This window comes from Coccinella septempunctata, chromosome 5, assembly GCF_907165205.1.
Source record: "Coccinella septempunctata chromosome 5, icCocSept1.1, whole genome shotgun sequence".
Lineage (NCBI taxonomy): Eukaryota > Metazoa > Arthropoda > Insecta > Coleoptera > Coccinellidae > Coccinella > Coccinella septempunctata.
In genome coordinates, this window is record NC_058193.1 from 9,793,095 (window position 1) to 9,814,663 (window position 21,569).

The 21,569-nt window shown below is 38.3% G+C and overlaps 1 protein-coding gene across 3 annotated transcripts in view; it reads left to right on the plus strand.

Annotated features, from left to right (window-relative positions):
* The window catches only part of LOC123314401 (ATP-binding cassette sub-family F member 3), a 154,975-nt gene that overhangs the window by 35,428 nt on the left and 97,978 nt on the right, over positions 1 to 21,569 (plus strand). The window lies entirely within an intron of this gene.

Below are 21,569 nucleotides of genomic sequence, written 5' to 3' on the forward strand. Positions count from 1 at the left end.
AACGATAACACTTTCCAGAGAATAATCGGATTTATAAATTGACATGAAAGGTATCGCTTTATCCGCTTAAGCTTATGTCATCTCATTTCACTTGAGAATTAAAATTTTTTTATTCCACTGGATGAGTAAACGTCATCTTCCCTGTATTTTCCTCTTCATTTCTTTTTGTTCCCGAGGGACCAGGACCTAGCTATAGAGTCATACGGTCATACAGAGCAGTTTTTGTTGATCGGTCGTCCTGTAGGCCATCTGCTGGCATTTGTGAATTGGTGTATTCTCCAGATTCTATGTTCTTATGTTGTTATCTACTACTTTCTTCATTGTCTTCAATAGAAACGATGTTGAATTCATTGTTCTTGAAGATTGTGGGTACCCATTTTGTTGTGAAGGGAACTTTTGTCCTTCTCCATTTTCTGTGTATATGACTCATTCTAAGCAGCTTCTGGTTATCTTCAGAAGATGAAGACGAATCTCTTCTAGGATTTTTCTTTACACTTCTGGTGATCTATATAGATTGAAGGTGAAGGTCTATATATATATCTAGTTATGGGTTTACTACCTGTGAATTTTGTTTTGGGAAAACTGAAAGATCGTTCCTGTTCTCCTTCGCTGAATTATCCGTCTGGCTTATTGAGCGATATTGTGGGGTTGATTACTCCTTTTGCCATGACCTTTTGTATTCTGTGTGCTGTGGGATTAGAAGTGACATTACCACAAAAATCAAAAAGTTCTACAAATTATGTCAACTCTTGTATATATGTAGTGTCCTTGTAATATATTACATAATAAGGACTGTCTGTCAAAGTTTATATCACAGATGTGCGAGATCTGATTGAATTTAGAACAAATCATACTGTACACAGATGACTGAAACAATATATTTGTTCTGGGCGTAGTAAGGTTGAACAAGCGTACGGGTCTAGAACTTGGGCGTCCTAAATTTCATGATACAGGGGGTGAAAAAATCGCTTTCAAAGTTAGGGATGACAAAATCGTGAAAAATCAATTTTTTCAAATTAGAACCCCATTGTTTTATGGCAGATATTGAATCTACGTTAAAAAATAATGTGAGTGTATGCATCACACCTTGCCCTAAAATGGATATTTTCTGAGTTATTCACAAAAAACTGTTCTTCGTCTTTTCAGATATTTCTTTTCCCTTCACGCCAAAAAGATGAAATTTTCAGGAACTGTTACTTAAACCATGTTTTAGATTTTACTACCTTAATATGCAAGAGAAAAAAGTTACAGGTTGTTCCTAAATAGATGGCGAATTTTGATTCGAATTTGTATCGGAAACCTCTTTATTTCAACTAATCGGCCATCGGTTTTCTCTCCAGTGATAAATAAATAATTCCTTATGAACCATATGCAAAAACTTACCATGTTTTACATTCTTTTTTTTTAATGATAGATATCATTAATTACATCTGCCAAATTCCTCTTTATTCAGTAGCATTTTGTGTTTACCATTAATTTGGTGATAATTCGTATTAAGTTATAAAATCGATCACTATGCCTAATTTTACCAATGAAGATTATTTAAATCTCATTCTACTTCATGGAGAATGTATTAAAGTTATAGATAGAACGATTCGACTGTTCATTGAGATGTTTCCTGACCGACCCAGACCAACGAGAGATACCATTAACAGAACCATGACAAACTTGAGAAATGTCGGATCTTTCGTTAAGAAAACTATACACAGAGAAAAAAGTGCAGTAGAAGATGAGAACAACGAAATTACAGTTCTTGCATATTTTCGTGTGAATCCTCAAAATTCTCTCAAAGATGCCGAGATTGATCTGGGATTATCTCAATGGAGTGTTTGGAGAATATTAAAAAAACATAAAATGCACCCATATAAATTCAATAGGGTACAGCATTTGGAGGAAACTGATTTCGTCAGGAGAACAGAGTTTTACGAAGCTATGATGATTTGATTTCAAGAGAATGAAAACTTTTTGGACTGTATAATTTGGACAGATGAATCTACATTCACAAAGAATGGTTCTTTTCAATAGGCATAACAGTCATTATTGGGATGAAGAGAACAACCACCACTTCAGACAATGGAACTTTCAAGAGACCTGGAGTTTCAATGTTTTTTGCGCCATCAAAAATAATGCAATTCTCGATGTGCACATTTATGATGGGACTTTAACTGGTAAGATAGAACACTACACATGTTTGCATTATTTAAAGAATGTTCTCCCTTAGGAGATAGATATTCTGACATATTGACTCAAATAATTGAGCCGCTAGTACAGAACCATAATGACTTATGGTATCAACAAGATGGCGCGCCTCCACACAATTCACTCAATGTGTCAAATATCCTCTACAGGCTATTTGAAGATCGATGGTTGGCGAACAATGGTCCACATCTTTGGCCACCACGTTCTCCCGATTTAACTCCTTTAGACTATTATGTTTGGGGTAGGATAAAAAATATTGTCTACTCAACTCCCCTGACTGATACAGAGGACTGCATAGAACGAGTCAGAAATGCGTTCAGGTTTGTTTAGATTTTTAGATTCATAGTTTTGAAACTCAATTCGGTTTTTAAACACTTTTGCAGATCTCTTTCTCGCAATGAAATAAGAAGAGCAACGCACGAAGCATTCCTGAGACGTATAAATAAATGTCTAGAAATTAACGGTCAAAACTTTGAGCATCTTCTCTAGTTATAACTGCGAGAGTTTGCCATGGTTCTCCTAATAGTAACTTGAAGTCGGTTTCAAGAAGGGGTGAAAAATCTCAAAAATAACAGTTCCTGAAAGTTTCATCTTTTTGGCGTGAAGGGAAAAGAAATAGCTGAAAATTCAAGACGAAAAACAGTTTTTTGTGAATAACTCAGAAAATATCCATTTTAGGGCAAGGGTGTGATGCATACACTCACATTATTTTTTAACGTAGATTCAATATCTGCCATAAAAAAATGGGGTTCTAATTTGAAAAAATTGATTTTTCACGATTTTGTCATCCCTAACTTTGAAAGCGATTTTTTCACCCCCTGTATCATGAATCGCGATTTCGATTTCTAAAGTGAATACATCAATCTTACATCTTGAAAAATCCCAAAAATGAAAATTTTCCATCCAAAAACCTCGAAGTTATTCTTGTTTCAGGGGAGCTCTATTTTCGATTTTTTTTTCGAATTTTCCCGCTCAGAGAGAATTTTCCAACCGAAACTGAAAAATGTTACATCAAAATAACTTGAAATTTTCTAAGGAATTTATTTCTGCAATAAAAAAATGGTGTTCTAATTTGAAAAACGGAAGTTGACGTCATTTCCGGAAAAACCGGAGGTGCTCATGCCTTGAAAATATTTTAGATTTCATCAGCATCGTGAAATACTTATAAGTGCCTTTAATGCTGCCCTTACTGAATCTCTAGTGAGGGCTGCCAAGGTTAGAGGTGTCCCTCCTACCATATCGAATTGGATCAGCACAATGCTGAGCTCCAGAAACATCATAACCACGCTTTGTGGCGAAGCACTTAGATTCAAAGCAGGCAGAGGTTGTCCGCAAGGAGGTGTACTATCACCCCTTCTCTGGTCACTTCTGGTTGATGATCTAATTGCAATTATCAGCTCGCTTGACGTAAATGTTCAGGCTTACGCTGACGACATAGTTGTTTTACTGGCGGGCAATGACGATGTAACCATCTCAGATGCTCTTCAGGAAACACTAACAGTAATTCAGGGTTGGTGTGATGGGGAGCAGTTAGGGGTGAACCCCTCCAAGACCCTGATTGTCCCCTTTACCAGGAGAAGGAAATTTCAAATCTTTCCTCCAACTCTCTACGGTAAGATCATTCCACTCGTAGAGGAGGCCAAATATCTAGGCATTACCCTGGATAGGAAGCTTCTATGGAACTCCCATGTGGAAAAAGTCGTCCACAAAGCCAGGCACTCCCTATGGGCCTGCCAAAGGATCTGTGGAAGGACATGGGGGATAACGCCGAAGCAGCTCCGCTGGCTATACGTCACGGTGATCAGACCATTGATCACCTATGGCTGTGTCGCCTGGTGGTCCTGCACTGAACGCGTTCTAACCCAAAACAAACTTACCAAACTCCAAAGAACGGCTTGCCTCATGATTTCGGGGGCATTCCGCTCTACTCCAACTTCGTCAACAACAGTTGGATAAGGCAAAAGGTCCTGGAGCACTGGCGCAACCGTCCTGGATTGCGTCACTCGCATAGGGCTATTTCAGTGCCTCCCAGCCCATACACCAGTCGCTGGCTAGAATTTTCTAGAACTAATCTGAGATCCATAATAGCGGTTTTTACAGGACACTGCAGACTCAGAGCCCACCTCAAAAAACTCAAAATCGTCAATGACCAACTCTGCAGACTCTGCTTAGAGGAAGACGAAACAATTGAGCATATCCTCTGTGACTGCCCGGCGGCAGACAGGGTCAGACTCGGAGTTTTCGGCTCTCCGAAGATGATCCTAGAGGAACTCAAGAATCACTCCCCCTCCGACATCATCTCCTTTTTGGGTAGGATGGGACTAGAGGGAGAGATTTAGCTCTTTGAGCATGCTTGTGTGCTACAATAGACCGTTGGTCGCGGTGGCAGGTTTGGGTTAGTCCGTCCAAGACACCCAGCAATCAGTAATCAGTATAAGTGCTGAATTTCATGAAAATACGTTCAGTAGTTTCCCGTATAAATATGGGTGAGGTTCCTCGTGAAAGACCCTGTATAGAGGTGTTTTGAAAGATGAAAGTTGTAATAACTGGAGCCAATGTTATAATATGATCACGTCATCGAGTTCGAATAATCCTACTGTACCAGATTCTAAAACATATGTGGCAACTACGCTGGACGCAACAACATGCTAATGGTGAAAGATTGAATAAAATTCGGACGCAGCATTGTGCTACATATGAAAACAAAATATACGCCGGACGCACTAATGGTAGCACCATGAAAGGACGCAATAATGTGCGTATATCAACTTCTTTATTAATAAAGATATTTGAGATCTGAAACGACCAAACTACGTCATTTTTTGCGTAGATTAATATACTTCGATCAGATTCCACCTAGGTAGCGTATTTCTGGGAGACGCAATAAGGTTGCTTTTTGAAAGGACGCAATAAAGTATGCCAGATGTAAATATATATATATATATATATATATATATATATATATATATATATATATATATATATATATATATATATATATATATATATATATATATATCGGTGTCAGAACGTCCTCCGACGTCTTCCGATGCCTACTCTCCAAGCTTCCCTATCCATCCACAGATCTTCATCCAATTCTCGCTCCCTCATCTCTCTGTCAACTCCCTCTCTCCAGCTCTTTCTAGGGCGTCCTCTTTTTCTTCTTCCTTGCGGTGTCCAATCAAGGATCTGTTTTGGCAGGCGTTGGTCCTCCATTCTTCGCACATGTCCATACCATCTGAGTTGATTGATCTTGATGTCTTGTGTTATAGTATGAGTAACCCCCATAATTTCTCTTATTCTGTTGTTCGTGAATCTCTCCATCCTTGATCTTCCTGCTGCACGCCTCCAGAAATCCATTTCTGTTGCTTCGAGGGTTCTTTCTGCTGACGCTTTCAATTGCCATACCTCACTTCCATATGTAACAATAGGTTTTATTATTGTATTGTATATCCTGTGCTTGTTCGACTTTGATATGTGTTGGTCCCATATTATGCTGTTCAGTCGCGTGATAGCTCTTCTTCCCAGTGTATTCCTCTTCCTGATAGCTTGGTCTAATCTACCATCATCTGAGATTTCTAAACCTAAATATTTATAATTGTCGCAGTATTTTATCTGTTGTCCATCATTCAATATGAGATCTTGCCGGGTACCTTCGATGTTCATGTATCTTGTCTTCACTATGTTGACTTCCAAACCCCATTTCCTATATTCTTCGATTAGTTTGCGAGCCATGTACTCCAAGTCATCATAATCTTGCGCTACGACTATCTGGTCGTCAGCAGAGCAGAGTGTAAACAAGTTGTTATTTGCTAAAGGAATACCCGTTTCTGCCTTTTCGTTTCCAGATTTTTAACGCTTGCTCCAAATATATTTTGAATAGGGTGGGTGAAAGGCAGCATCCTTGTTTCAGGCCTTTAGTTGTTAGAAAGCCTTTGGAACTTGATCCTTTTATTTTTACCATAGAGTAAGAGCACTGATACAATTTTTTAACGGCTAATATGATATTAGAATTGATGTTAGTTTCATGTAAAACTTTCCATAGCAATTTTTGGGGGATGCTATCGTAGGCTTTTTTCAAGTCTACATATAAAATGTGTAGCTCTTGGTTTACTGCAACTTTCTTTTCTATGATCTGAGTTAAACAGAACAGGTGATCTGTAGTGGACCTTCCGGCTCTGAAACCTGCCTGTTCTTCGGCTTCTAAATCACTGTATTCTCTTTCAATTCTATTTTTCAGTATCCTTCCATATATTCTACTAATCGTGCTCATAACTGCTATTCCCCTATAATTATTACAGTCGTTTTTATTTCCTGATTTGTAAATTGTAGAAATGAAGGAAGTTCCGAATTCTTTTGGGATATCTTGTCCACTAATACAGTATTGGAATAAATTCCTGAGTTCTTCGTATAGTTTTTCTGTGCCGTTTTTTATGAGTTCTGTTGGGACACCACCCGGTCCTGGTGCTCTACCGTTCCTTAACGAGAGACATATATCCTTCACTTCTTTTTTTGATATTCTGATGGGGGAGGCTTCGACACGCACATACGGGGATGAATCTTCGATTTCGAATTCAGCTCGCTTTTCTTTTAGGAGTTCGCTGAAATATGAATCCCAATTTTCTAATGTAATTGGTGTTATAAGATCTTTTTTTCTTTCCGTTCTTATTGATTTTATTATTTTCCAGCTTTCAGTTGCTCGCTTTCCTCCTATGTAGCTATCGATTCTTAGACATTTTTGTTCCCAGGATTCGTTTTTCTTATTTGTAATCATTTTTCTAACTCTTGCTTGCTGATTTCTGTAACTTGTCCAATCGTTCTCTCTTTTCGTGTTCAAGTACTGTTGATATTTTTCCCTCTTTATTTTTATTTCGTCCTCTATTTCTTCATCCCACCAGTAAGGAGTTGGTTTAGCATTATTTTCCACAAAACCTAGAGCTTCTTTTGCTGCGGCATGAATGCTTTCTTTGATGTGATTATAAAGGTCTTCGGGGGTATTGTGGTGGACATGTCCCAGCTTCTCATCAAGTCTCTGTTTATAAAGTATCTTCACACTCTCCTGTTCCAGACTAATCAAATTATATCTTTTTTCTTCTGCTGTTTTAATACTTTCATCCTGATGTTTTTTGCCATGTTGTCTTCTAATTCCAATTTTCACTCTCAACAGATGATGGTCGCTTCCACAGGTTGCGCTTCTATACACTCTCACGTCTTGAATATCTAAGCTGGATTTTTGTCTAATGATTGCATAGTCTATTATTGATCTGAGGCTTCTTGTTTTTTGTTCCCATGTATATTTATGTATGTCCTTATGCTGAAAGAACCCGTTGGTAATTTTAAGCTTATTTTGGTCGCAGAGAGTGATCAGTCTGGTCCCGTTATCATTCGTCACGTCTTCTCCGTAAGGGCCGACTATATTATCATTCTGTCTTTTTCCTGTCCGACTGTTGAGGTCTCCGAGTATAATAATGTGCCTGGTATTTCCAACTTTGGAGATCTCATAGTTCATTTGTTCGAAAAAATCTTCTTTCATCTGAACTGGGGCATCTTCATTTAAGGCATATACTGCTATAAGTGTGATCTTTTGATTATTCAGTGTGATGTTCATCTTGATCAATCGCTCGCTAATGGCTTCCCAAGAGGTGATACATTTTCTCAGCTTCTTTTTAATTAACACCGCTAGCCCTTGTTGGGCTCTTTTCTCCTTAGGGACACCACTATAGAAAAGGTCATATGATCCCAGATTTTCCGATCCTACCCCTTTCTTCTTCGTCTCGGTCAGAACAACCAAATCCATACCCAACTTCTCCGCCTCAAACATAACCTATCTGAACTATCGAACTGAAATTCAACATATGCATCTCAATTCGAAAACTATGTGCAGTTTCAAGATTTGGGTCCAATTGATCCAACAGTTTTCGAGAAATTGATATCACACTTTGCCGAAACTATGTTCATTCAAAGACCACAAAGTGGTCTTTATACAATGACTATGTGCAGTTTCAAGATTTGGGTGGAATTGATCCAACAGTTTTTGAGAAATTGATATCACACTATGCCGAATTGACCATTGAAATCTCAATTGCTATCTGAACTATCGAACTGAAATTCAACATGTACATCTCAATTCGAAAACTATGTGCAGTTTCAAGATTTGGGTCGAATTGATCCAACAGTTTTTGAGAAATTGATATCACACTTTGCCGAATTGACCCCTGAAATCTCAATTCCTATCTGAACTATCGAACTGAAATTCAACATGTGCATTTCAATTCAATGTAATTTATGTTTCACGGTGAGTTTTCCACCCAGCTTCTTACACGCTCTCTTCACAACTGGTTTAGATGGAGTAGGGGCTTCATATTTATACAGGGTGTCCCGAAACTAGTGAATCAAACGTCACACCACGATAGAGTAGACCAAATATTATTATCGAATGACAACAACATTAGTTCAACGAAAATGTACCGTTAACAAAAAAATCAGAATTTTATTAAAATACCTAAAGTTGCCGATTTTCGAACTATTTTTCTTAATCACAGGGCCAGTTTGTGAAAGAGGATATCGATTTTAAATTATATTGAACTAAGATTATTGTTTTATTTCCCCTAATTGAAATTATTCTAAGTAGTTAATCGATAACCTAAGTAAATGTAAATTAAAACAATTGTTTTTTCTACATGATTTTCATTATTCAGAAGAACCCCCCTCTATAGGAGTGATAATATGGGAGAAAAACGCTATCCTTAATCACAAATTGGCCTTGAGATTGAAAAAATAGTTCGAAAATCGGCAACTTTAGGTTGGGTTTTTTCAGAAACGGTACATTTTCGCTCAACTAATGTTGGTGTCATTCGATAGTATTTGATCTACTCTATCGTGGCGTGACGTTTGATTCACTAGTTTTGGGAAAGCCTGTATAATATCGGCTTATTATTATCTGAAAAAGAGAAAGTGTAAACGCAAGCATTTGATTGATGGTATATGGTATTGATGGATTGATGGTATAAGAACTAATAAAGCGCGGAGGATGTCTATTTTAGCAAAAGAACTTGAAAGTGATGAAGAAAGATTTCAGTCATTTTATAGGATGACTTTCAATGCAGGGTGATTCAAGAGGAGATTTTAGGTGGAGTTTACAGTAGTCAAGACAGTTTTGAAACAATGTTTTGATTACGTATAATAGCCGCTTATTATTATCTGAAAAAGAGAAAGTGTAAACGCAAGCATTGGATTGATGGTATATGCAATGATGGATTGATGGTATAAGAACTAATAAAGCGCGGAGGATGTTCATTTTAGCAAAAAAAAACTTGAAAGTGATGAAGAAAGATTTCAGTTATTTTATAGGATGACGTTCAATGCAGGGTGATTTTAGGTGGAGTTTACTGTAGTCAAGACAGTTTTGAAACAATGTTTTGTTCATGGTTAGTGGCTTTAATTGATAGTCTACAGGGTGATTTGTCCGATTCGACCGATTTTTCTTTTATTCATAACTTTGGTAGGTATGGTTTGATCAATTTTGATGAAATTTTGAGTATAGAACAATATGATTGTGTTCTTTCCATAATTCCACTTTTTCAAAAATACAGGGTGGGAATTGTGTTGATTTCAGATTAATTTTGCGGGTTGAAAAAACGCCCTGTACATTTTCAATCATTCGCTACTTGTTTCAGCTTCTACCATAATGTGACATTACTCAGGTGTTTTTATTTTTATTGGCACACCTCAAGTTTTCTTAGAGACATTTCTAAAAAAGAACCATATCGTAATTTCGCTCCAATTCAAATCAAATTCGACCCATCACAGTGAATAACATAATGTGAATATTGAATGAATCAGCTGTAACGAGATGTGTATTTCAACATGCCACAGTTATTTACGCATGCCTAATATGCAGATACGATTTCCCAACCGACGTCAACCAAATAAAGTTTAATTATCCTAAAGAAGATGGGCAGAGCACATTGATAAGCCAATGTACTCAAAATGTAATTTCTCATCAAATTGTTGAAGGGGTGGAGGAGAAACCGTCTATTATTAATCGTCAAATTTATACCGTATTAGGAGTTTCGCAAAGCAAAGTGTGCAAGACTCTGAAGAAAGAAAAATTCCAGCCATACCACTACCAAAAGGTTCAAGAACTGTTGCTATAAGATCTCTCCCAACGATCACAATTCTGTCACCGGACTCTTGCATAAAGAAGAATTTTGCAATTGGAGAGATAGTTCATTTTTCAGTTGCGTCGAAGTCCCGTGGCTACTGACATGTTGAGTCCCCCGAGATCAGTAGCTTACAGGTACCGTAGCGGTATTCCCAGTGTGCGAACTCCCATTCAAAATGAAGTGCGCTACCTCTCAACGACCAGAAATCGTGGTTGCGTAACGGTAGCGTCGTGCCGGTCTGCGAGCGGCCTTACAGATTTAGCTTGTTATTCGGAAGGTAATTTTGTTTTTCCAGGAGTGGCACGGCTCATTATGAAAACCTTAAATGGTTATATCTTTCTATCAGCGCCGAATCAGAAAAATGGTATAAGAAATAGTGTTTCTCTTGACCTCGAGAATCTACTGTTAAAAATTTTTGTAAGAGTCAAACTCTCACCCTGTACAGTTCTAGCTAAAACCCGCGGCTTCGCTGGTTGAGAAATAATTAAAATTATTTAAGAAAGATAATGAGCAGAAAATAAAAATGAAATCGAAAATAAATAATGAATAATAATCAACTAGTTAACAAAAAATTAATAAGCATGTAACGAAAATTCTCACGACGAAGGAAACTGATTCGCTAAACTTTCCTGAAAAAAAAAAACCACCCGAATAAATTCTCTACGCTTTAGTGAAATTTCCATTTATAGCGGACATCTGTGTCCTGAGTTATTTATATATTTATTTATTTACTGAGAACAACAAGTTATGTAAAGATCCTCTTCAAATGGAACATTATTTTGTACTTAATAAAAAAATGTTGAAATTGGTTACCGTTGGATATCCTCGAAACTCAGATATGTATATGCCATCAATGATTTTTGGAGCTCTACAGAACTTCATGCACTTCATCAATTCATTCGAAATAACAAATATCTTTTTTCAATAACTGAAAAAATTATTATCAGCTCATATTTTTCACATCGGCCCATTTGAATTTTTGAAGGGCATATTAGAGGATTAACATTTCGAAAAATTAATATCAAAAGAAACATAATATATACTTTTTAAAGTGATATCTTTCTAATATCAGTTTAATTTTGATAATTTCTCCGTTTCTCACGTTATGTAATGAAGATTGATAATTTGGATAAATCCGACCCTTCTGCCGAGTCATAGTACCGGAGGGTAGTAAATATTCTTGCAGATCGCTGTAAGGGATTGCTACGAAAATGTAGCAGACTGATATGGCAGTTTGTACTCCCCTATTTAGCTGCTGTGTACTGCCACTTTACGGTCCATAATTTCGGCTTCATTTCGTTGAACCTCGTTGTTTATCTAGGGCACTGGTTCTTAACCGGTGGTCCGCGGACCACTGGTGGTCCCTGGAAGCACCCGAAGTGGTCCGCGAAGCCATCCGACAGGACATAGGGTTGAACCAGACTGAAGAGCACTTATTGATAACAATTATTTTATATAAGCTTTCTAGAAAAATGCCACCAAAACGAAAGTATGACGGCTATTATATTGAAATGGATTTCTTCAATTAAAAAAATGGGGAGATTAGACCCCAATGCTCTCTCTTTTCATCGACATATTTATGCGAGCAGGGGTTTTCGATTCTACTGATAATTAAAAACAAGCATCGAAATCGGTTGGATGCCAGTGCCGACATGGCAGTTTGGCATTAAGTACCTAGCACTGAACCAAGGATTCATAAATTGGTGAGGAGTATGCAGTGAAAAAAATCGCATTGAAATAATGAAGCTTCTGTATATTTATCTGTTTAAAAATGCAAATATAAAATACTGTTGGCTCTGAATGATTGTTGGCGTGTTTCGTTCATTCAAATTTATAACTACAACAACCTTGTTTATTCATTTACAAAAATTGACATTTAGATAGGTACTTAATATTACCTCGGAACAGTTGGTGGTCCGTGACAAGACAACAATTTTGTCAAATGGTCCCTGATCACTAAAAGGTTAAGAACCACTGATCTAGGGGGATGTATACTCAAAGTGTATGCACTGACGGAGAGTACTTTCATTTATATTCTTGGGCCAATCGCAGAAATTGAGAAAACAATTTTGAATCCTGATTTATTTTCTCAAATTTTTGTAACTAAAACGGAGAGGTTAGTACACTTCAAATGACGTTAATGTCGACACAACCAAAGAAAAGCAAAGAGAAGATCAGCAACAACCAGTTTGGAATTGTAAGTTGAAAAATTAACACTTCTGTATCGACACACTGCTCGCAATTTTGCGGAATATCCTTTGGAATATGAAGGGAAACTGAAATCACTCAAAATTTTAGAATGTATGCATTATACAGGGTGGTCCAACGAAATTTTAACACCTCGATTTTCCGAAATTACAATGAAAATGTGAATAATCGCTCCGACCCGTCAATTTCTGATTCGAGGGGGAACAACTTTGACGCTTTTTTTCATCCCCGTAACTTGAACCCCCTGACGGGGCTGGACACAACCCCTCAATTTCGAATACGGATGAGAGGTGATGCGGTAACTAATTTTGAAGATCCTATCGAGTACTATCTGACGCTCAAATTTTGCTTCGAAATATCCATCAATAATGAAATTACTGCTCAAATAGTGAAAGAAGCCACGTGGAATTTAATAGTATCCGGCATATTTCAAAAGTATTATGTAGTTATGCTGTTACTTTTTTGTCTAAAAAAGTAGACTGGCCATGTTTTTGATTTACCTTAGTCTATCGTGCATTTTTAAGAAAGTTACAAGTGTGTCAAAGCGATGGTAAATTTGTTGTAGAATTAAAATGGCATATTACGTAGAAGGATGGGTGGAAATGATAAAATTATTTTTCAGAAATAACGACTCTGTGCGAACAACAGCGGCTTTATTTTACGAACACTTCCTGGAAAAAATGTATCCGCTGCTTACGTTGTGCAACTGGTTGCCAAATTTGATGCTACTGGTTCAGTCGGAAACAAAAAGAGGGTGCATGAAAGAGACGAAGCGAGGGTCGTGGCTGTCGTAGGTCATGTAGCGATGGATCCGACCTTTGGTACTAGGAAATTGTCCAAAGTACCTGGTGTTTCACGCAGTAGAATCATGAGAATCATTGAAAAACTTTCATGTGAAAATAATAATAATGACTGAAGATAAATTTTCAGTTTTTTTCAGTACTAATGTTTGAATACTCATTATTCGCCTTTTATGTCTGTCAAAAATCTTTCAACTATTTGTGCCCTCTTTCTATTGAAGTGAAAGGTGATTTTTTTCTAGCAAAGTATCTAAAATAATGCTATGATTCAAATGAATTCCAAGTTGGAATTTGAAGGGTGGGAAAGTTGTTTGACTTCAATCACCTGACTACATATAAAGTATGTTGAAAATTGAACGTTACAAAAGGTGCAAAAATGGACAGGAATGAGAGACCAGGAAATGATAATGAAATAGTGATTATTCACATAGATTCTCCATAAATACTTATTATATCGGGTGTAAAGAAACAAAATTTCATTATTTTGGGAGCTGATTATAGCCTTAGAATAAGTAAAAAAAAAATAATAATTATAAACATGGGTCCGCAAACGGGCCGTTTTGTAGATATCAAGAGCTTCGTGCCAGAAGGGCGTATCCATAACATTTTTGTGGATTGTGGATATTTTGTGGATACGCCCTTTTGGACGAAACCCTTGATATCTTCAGAATCGATATTCGGTTTTCAGATCAACTAGTAATGCAACCAAATATGAGGGTATAGTACCGTCAACCACCTCAATAAGACAGTAAGAAAATTGATAGAAAAATCCACTGAATATAACATACCTCTACACTTGGCGTTGATTTTCGAAAGGCATTTAACTCCATTGAGACATGGGCTTTCCTTCAGGTGCTATGGACGATGCAAAAGTAAATTCCCGATATACAAAACTCCTAAAATACATATATGAAAATGCCACTTTTCATGTCAACATAAATGAAAACCAGACAACAGACAAAATAAAAATCAAGAGAGGCGTGCGCCAGAGACACTATCTCCCAAACTGTTCACCTTGGCTTTGGAGAACATATTTAAAACCTTGTTTTGGGATTTTAAGGGCATCAACGTGAACGGAACTCTTCTAAACCCCCTACTATTCGACGACGATAATAACATACATAAGGATATGTTGAGCCAACTAAATGAAGCGTTGAGAAAAGTAGCCCTAAGAGTGAACTTTTCTAAGACCAAGATAATCAGCGATATGGAAGACGTTGTAATAGTAGAGGGTTCGAATCTGGACAACGTCGACGAATATTTATATTTGGGGCATATCATCAAACTTGACAAAGAGAACCAAACTGCCGAAATAAAAGGTAGGAAAAGACTAACATGGGCGGCTTTTGGCAAGTTGAGCTATATCTTAAAAAACAGAGAGATACCGATAAACTTAAAGCGGAAAAATTTTGATACATGTATACTTGCGGTAGCAACGTACGGTTTACAAACAATGACAATAACAAAATGAAGAGTCGAACAGTTCAGAGTCGTGCAAAGAGCAATGGAACGCATCATGCTTGGAGTCAGTCTAAGAGATAGGATCAGGAAAGAGGAAATTCGACGAAGAACCAAAGTCATGGATATCATGAAGCAAATCTCGGAGATTAAATGGCATGTGGCCAGTCAGAGCCATGACAGCTGGACAACGAGAGTAGCACATTGGCGACCAAGACAGATCAAACATAGCGCAGGCAGACACCAGAAAATATGGGTGGACGATTTCAAGCGGATAGCGGGAAATAGATGGTTCTCAAATAGTGATGACTCAGATTCTTCGTTACGTCCGGGGTTCTTATTGTTATTATTATTATTACAAAATGATAAGAGTCAAGGTTATCCTATAAATTCAATATTAAAATACAAAATAAAACTGAGAGATTTTCAAGAAGTGATACAAACAAATGATTTGAACGTTAAATTGAATAGACTGGAATCAATCGATGTTGTTGGCTAGACCACCTATCCATAGAGTTCTTGAAAGAATTAATCAATTGCGATGACACAACTTCATTAGGAAGCCGATTCCACGTCTCGAACACGGGAAGAAAATTGCTCCTCGGTGTAGTCTTGAAGTTCTCCTTGGCAAGCTTGTAGCGGTGTTCCCTCAACAATCTGTTCCGATTTAGTGGGAACAGATGATTATCAAGTCACCCCTTCTTCTGCGTTCCGAAAAGGTAGGCAACTCAAACAACCGCAACCTCGTCTGATAGTCCGGGCGATTCCTGCCAAAAGGAAGACGAGTATTCCATTACTGTACGGATTCTAGAAGATCTTGATCACCCTTCAGATAAACCCACCAAACAGGGCCAGCATACTCCAGAATAGGACGCACGTAGGTTGCATAGAGAGTCCTGCTTGTTGCTACATCACATCCAGCGCAAGTTTTAGACAGTTGGTAGGTGAATTGTCTCTCCTTAGACACAGCAACTGAAATGTGAGTGGACCAGACAATAGACCAGACCTCATATTGCTCAATAAGGATGAGGACAGAGCACTATTCATCGACGTGGCGATTCCAAATAATTACAATCTTCTAGATAGGCACACTGAAAAAATTTCAAAGTGAAGAGATCTCGAGGAACAAATCAGGAGACAGTGGAAGCTGAAAGATAGTAAGACCATCCCTATTGTCTTGCAGAACTCGGTACTGCTAGGAACGGTGAGAACTGGGTTCTTGAAGACAAAAAGCACTGATACAGCAATTTTTACGCTGGTTCGGTCAATCCTGGGGGCCTTGGAGGGCGGCAAAGTACCAATGGGACTGTTTGTCGATTTTTTCAAGGCTTTTGACTGCGTGGTCCGTGAAAAATTGCTACATAAATTGCCTCTTTACGGATTTCCAGATAAACAGCTGAATCTTATGAGGAGTTACCTACAGGGTCGAATTCAAAGAGTGTGCCATGATGTTGACGGTGTGTCATACACTTCATCTGATGAAATGTTGGGTGTCGGTGTGCTCCAGAGATTTTTCGTGTACGTGTACAACGACTTGCCGGACAGCATTCTGGATGATTTCGTCAAAAACCTAAATAATATGCAATTTGCTGAGGATTTCCTGACAGAGGAGGACGATTTTGAGGTCGATATGTATGCGAATGATACAAACATACTGGTGGCAACACCCGATGTCCCAAAAAGTGTGAAATCCACGCAGAGAGGTTTTTCTTCTGTCGCCAGCTGGTGTCAACAGAACCAGCTCGCCCTCAACATGAATAAAAGCGAGTGTATGATTTTCTGCACCTCGCATAACAGAACATCAAAACCTGAGTCAATAGATCTCTTGGGACAGTCAAAACAGCTTTCTGTTTTTACAAATTTCCTAGGCATTACTCTGGATCAACATTTGAGTTGGCGTGAACACATTCGTTCACTTCAGAGTAAACTGAACTCTGTTCTTTATACTCTTCGAATCCTTGTGCGTCAGGCCGACCATAACGTGCTTAGAACTGTATATTACTCCTACTTTCAGACTTTTATGGCTTATGGAATCATTGCGTGGGGAAACAGCTCCAATATTTCCAAAATATTCATCATCCAAAAGAGAGCATTGAGATTCATTCTTTGTTTACCAACTAGACAATTTTGCCGTGAATACTTCAGAAGAGAAAAAATCCTTACACTAATCGGCCTATACATATTCAGATGTCTTGTTTTCTTACGAAAGAACGAGCATTATTTTGAAGAACATTTGAATCTGAACAAAAGCGGACGTATACAAACAATTCATTTACCGAAGTATTCACTAACACTAACTCAGAAAAACGTTGAATATATGTGCCTCAAGTTGTTCAATAAGGTTCCTAAACAATACCAAGCTTTAACAGACATCAAAATGTTTAAGAAAGCTATTCTCAATTTATTAATAGATTTAGAGCCGTACTCTAAAGATGAATATTCAAACTCTTGATTTCCTTCACAAACTGATTATCTGCAATTGTTGATGTGGATTTTCTTATTTTCCCATTTTTTGCTGTGTTGTTTCTAGGCTTCTCCAAGACGGATTTTATTTTCCGAATGTAGTTCTGATTATAAAATAAACGATATTATGACTTTAGCCTTGCGGCTTTCACACTCCTCTCCAGAGGAAAATTCACTTATCCCAGATATCTCAGATATCAAAAGGATTAAGCTCTGTTGGAGCCCTTTCCAGGTTTTCGGGCTCGTGGTGGTGGTCGGGTCCGGGTCGCTCCTCGCCTCCCTGCTGTAGGTTGGATTCCTGCTCCACCCGCACTTCCTGTCGGAGCAGACGGTGTTCCTCTGCATTCCCCATGTACTTGCGTACAGTTCTCGCCGTTCCGAGCAGTACCGCCTTCTGCATGACTCTATAGATATTTTCGTCCAACTGAAGTTTCCTCAAGTTCTCTAGTAGTTTCTTCGGTATCAGGCCTGTAGATGAAATGACAATAGGGATGGTCTCGATATCTTTCAGCTTCCACTGTCTTCTGGTTTGTTCCTCGAGATCTCTGTATTTTGAAATTTTTTCAGTGTGTCTATCTAGAAGATTGTTATTATTTGGAATTGTCACGTCGATGAATAGTGCTGTGTCCTCATCCTTATTGAGCAATATGAGGTCTGGTCTATTGTGGGTTATTTTCCGGTCTGTGAGAACAGTGCGATCCCAGTAGAGCTTGTGATGTTCGTTTTCCAGCACAGCATCTGGATGGTAATTGTAATAAGGAACCCTTTTCGAAGTTAGAAGTTGGTGTTTTAGTGCCAATTCTTGGTGAAGAATCTTGGCAACAGCATCATGTCTATTTTTGTATTCCGTGCCCGCGAACTTCTGACATCCCCCGGTGATGTGCTGGATAGTTTCATGTGTCGCACAGCCATAACGACAGCTATCGTCCGCTACTGAGGCATCCTTGGCGATGTATCTCATGTAATTTCTTGTTGGAATCACCTGATCCTGGATGGCGAGCATGAAGCCCTCTGTCTCAGGAAACAACCTTCCGGAAGTCAACCAGTAGTTCGACGCAGATATGTCGACGTAATCATGGTTGACCTCATTCTGGTGCCTCCCATGCAAAGGTTTGCCAATCAGTTTCTGCATTTTACTTTCTGCAGAGTGTTCGACGGTTTCCAAGTGATCCTGGTGTAGCTTTAACGGTGTTGAAGTATCAGCAACACAAACTACTCGATGGAGTTCTGACGAAGCTGCCTTGCTCAAGAAATAGTTTCGAAGTCCTTCAATTTCCTGGGACATACGGTTGGACAAATCAACAATTCCTCTACCCCCAAGATGTCGTGGCAGCTCTGTCCGTTCTATTGAGCTTTTGGGGTGATGTTTATTGTGTTTAGTCAGCATCGTCCTTATTTTTCTCTGTAAAGCTGCTAAATCGGTGGTCGTCCAAGAGATAATACCAAATGAATAGCTCAGCACCGAGCAAGCGTAGGTGTTAATCGCTTTTATCAGATTCTTGCTGTTAAGACCAGTTCTCATTATCCTCCTCAATCTTCGGGTAAACTCCTCCGTTAATTCTTTCTTCATCTGAGTCTGATTGATTTTTCTTGCCTGTTTTATGCCTAGATACTTGTATGTGTCTCCTTCCTTTAATGCTTCAATTTCTGCACCTTCCTTGAGTTTGAACGTACCATCTTCTATTTTCCCTCTCGTTATGTTTAGCAGTCGACATTTTTCTAGTCCAAACTTCATTTTGATGTCTTCCGAGAATCCTTCCACCATTTTCAGCATCAGTTGCATTTGTTTTTTGGTAGATGCGAAGAGTTTCAAATCGTCCATGTAAAGGAGATGATTCAGTTTCATCATAGTTCTACTGCCGCTTTTGATGGAAAATCCGTAGTCCGTAGAATTCAATCTATGAGACAAGGGATTCAGGGCCATGCAGAACCACAGAGGGCTCAGCGAGTCTCCTTGGAAAATTCCGCGTCTTATTGGAATAGGTCCTGTTGTAATGGAGCAATCTGCTGCTTTCATTTGAAGACTAGTACGCCAGGTTGACATGGCGTTTTTCAGGAACTTAACAATATTGGGATCCACCTTGTAAATCTTCAAGATCGTCAAGAGCCATTCGTGAGGTATAGAATCGAATGCTTTTTTGTAGTCTATGTACGCAGCGTAAAGATTCCTTCGCTTGGAGAACGCTTGATTGCAAATAACTGAATCTATTATTATTATTATTATTATTATTATTATTATAACTGTTCGCAAGTACAGGAATGCAGAGGAACACCGTCTGTTCCGACAGCAAGTGCGGGTGGAGCCGGAATCCAACCGTCGGCAGGGAGCCCAGGAGCGATCTGGATCCGACCACCACCGAAAACCCAGAAAGGGCTCCAACAGAGCTTAATCCTTTTGATATCTGAGATATCTGGGATAAGTGAATTTTCCCCTGGAGAGCAGTTTGAAAGCCGCAAGGCTAAAGTCATAATAATAATACTTTTCAGGTCATCGAGATGAAAAAATAATATGGAGTGTATTATATGCTTGAAAAAAGTATCAGAAGAACCGTATTACCTTTTCAATATGGAAGTGCGAAAATTCTAACAGAAAAATTTATAGTGCCGGATATTTGTTCCCCGAAACGGAAGGTAGAATGGTCGCAATACAAGATCAAGTGATCCCAACAAGATCTTACATAAAAAATATAACAGGGAGAAATATACCAACAGACAAATGCCGAAAATGCCTATATGCGACCGAGTCTGTGCAGCACATCACCTCATCCTGTCCCGTGTGGGCACCAACGGACTACACACGCCGTCACAATGCTATGGCAAGGGTTTTTCACAAGGCAATCGCCAAAAAATGTGGCCTAATACAAAAACTAAAAAAAGATATATGTATCAATTTTTTTGTTTCTGTTGGCTGATTTTTCGTATAACTTACTACTATCATACTTTGTTACATACGTTTTGAGACATTTTTCTTTTCATATAACCCTATATATTTATATATAGGATTAAATTTTACTACTATATCTCCATTATATGTTTGATATTAGGAGTATAAATAAGTTCGTGCGGTTATTTATCGAAAATTGAAGCTTTATTGTGGAAAATTGGTTATGTCATTTAGGGAAGTTGGGGCAGTGGGTAAGTGAGCGCCAAATTTATCAAATAAAACATTTTGAAAAGTATCGAAAATATGGTTTATCAATCAAATCACACAAAAAATAATTCAGTTCAGAGGTAAAAATTACCTGCCCGAATCATAGCAGTGTCCGGATTAACGACTGTCCTCACTATATTTACTAGGAATTTGTGAAAAAGAACCTCACTTCATATAAACATTACCTGAATAATTCAGAAAATAGTTTTGTGTCCACTTAAATCAATAGTACTATTATTCTTCGATATCAAGATTGGCGACCCAAGTCGTATATGTGTGAGCCGCTTAGGTGATAATAAAATTCCGCAATGACGACGAATCTATTACAGAGAGAATGATTCGCATACCTCTCCATAGATGGCTACGCGGTATCAAAACAGATAATTTCGTGTACCTCAAAAACTACAATGGTGCTGTCAAAGATTAATACGCCACTAAATGGCACAAATGAGGTACTGAATATTAGACGATACAGAATTAGTGCTTTCAACTTTTCGCTAACATCACGGACCCAAGTCTGTGATTCCTATCGATATTAAAAAAATTTCTCTTCTTTTTAGATTGAATGAAGCTAACATGGTTCAATATGTATTAGTGAACGGAATTTCACCCGTTCAGAACCAGTAGGCATTCATGCCACAATAAAAAAATTTTGCACTTACATTTTTGGTATTGGAAGCTGGTCGATTTTGTAGTGTCTCATGCGAGACTTATCCAGTAGACCCATGAGAGTAGGGCCCCAAATGCGAGAATGACTGTACACCGAATGCCAGTCGTGTAGATTTGGAGGTATATATGGAATTCTACACGTTACAGAATTCCACTGCTGATCTGTAACTTTGAAGACAAGAAAGTCATTCTTTGTTTTTCTGCAAAAGAGCTCGGAAACGTTTCATCGGCTTTGCTCCAGCTCTTCTAGTTTCCGAGATTCAATCACTGAACATCGAATTCAGGACATCCTGTACAGTTCACAAGCGTTGTGAACCGTTCTACGAACAAACCTACTGTTCGAAATGACTGCAAGTTGTGTTGCTTGTGAGCTATTCGTTCTGTTTCCCCACTAATTTGCTACTAAGACAGTTCGACCGCTGTTTTGTAGTTGGGAAGTGCTATGTGTGATTTAGG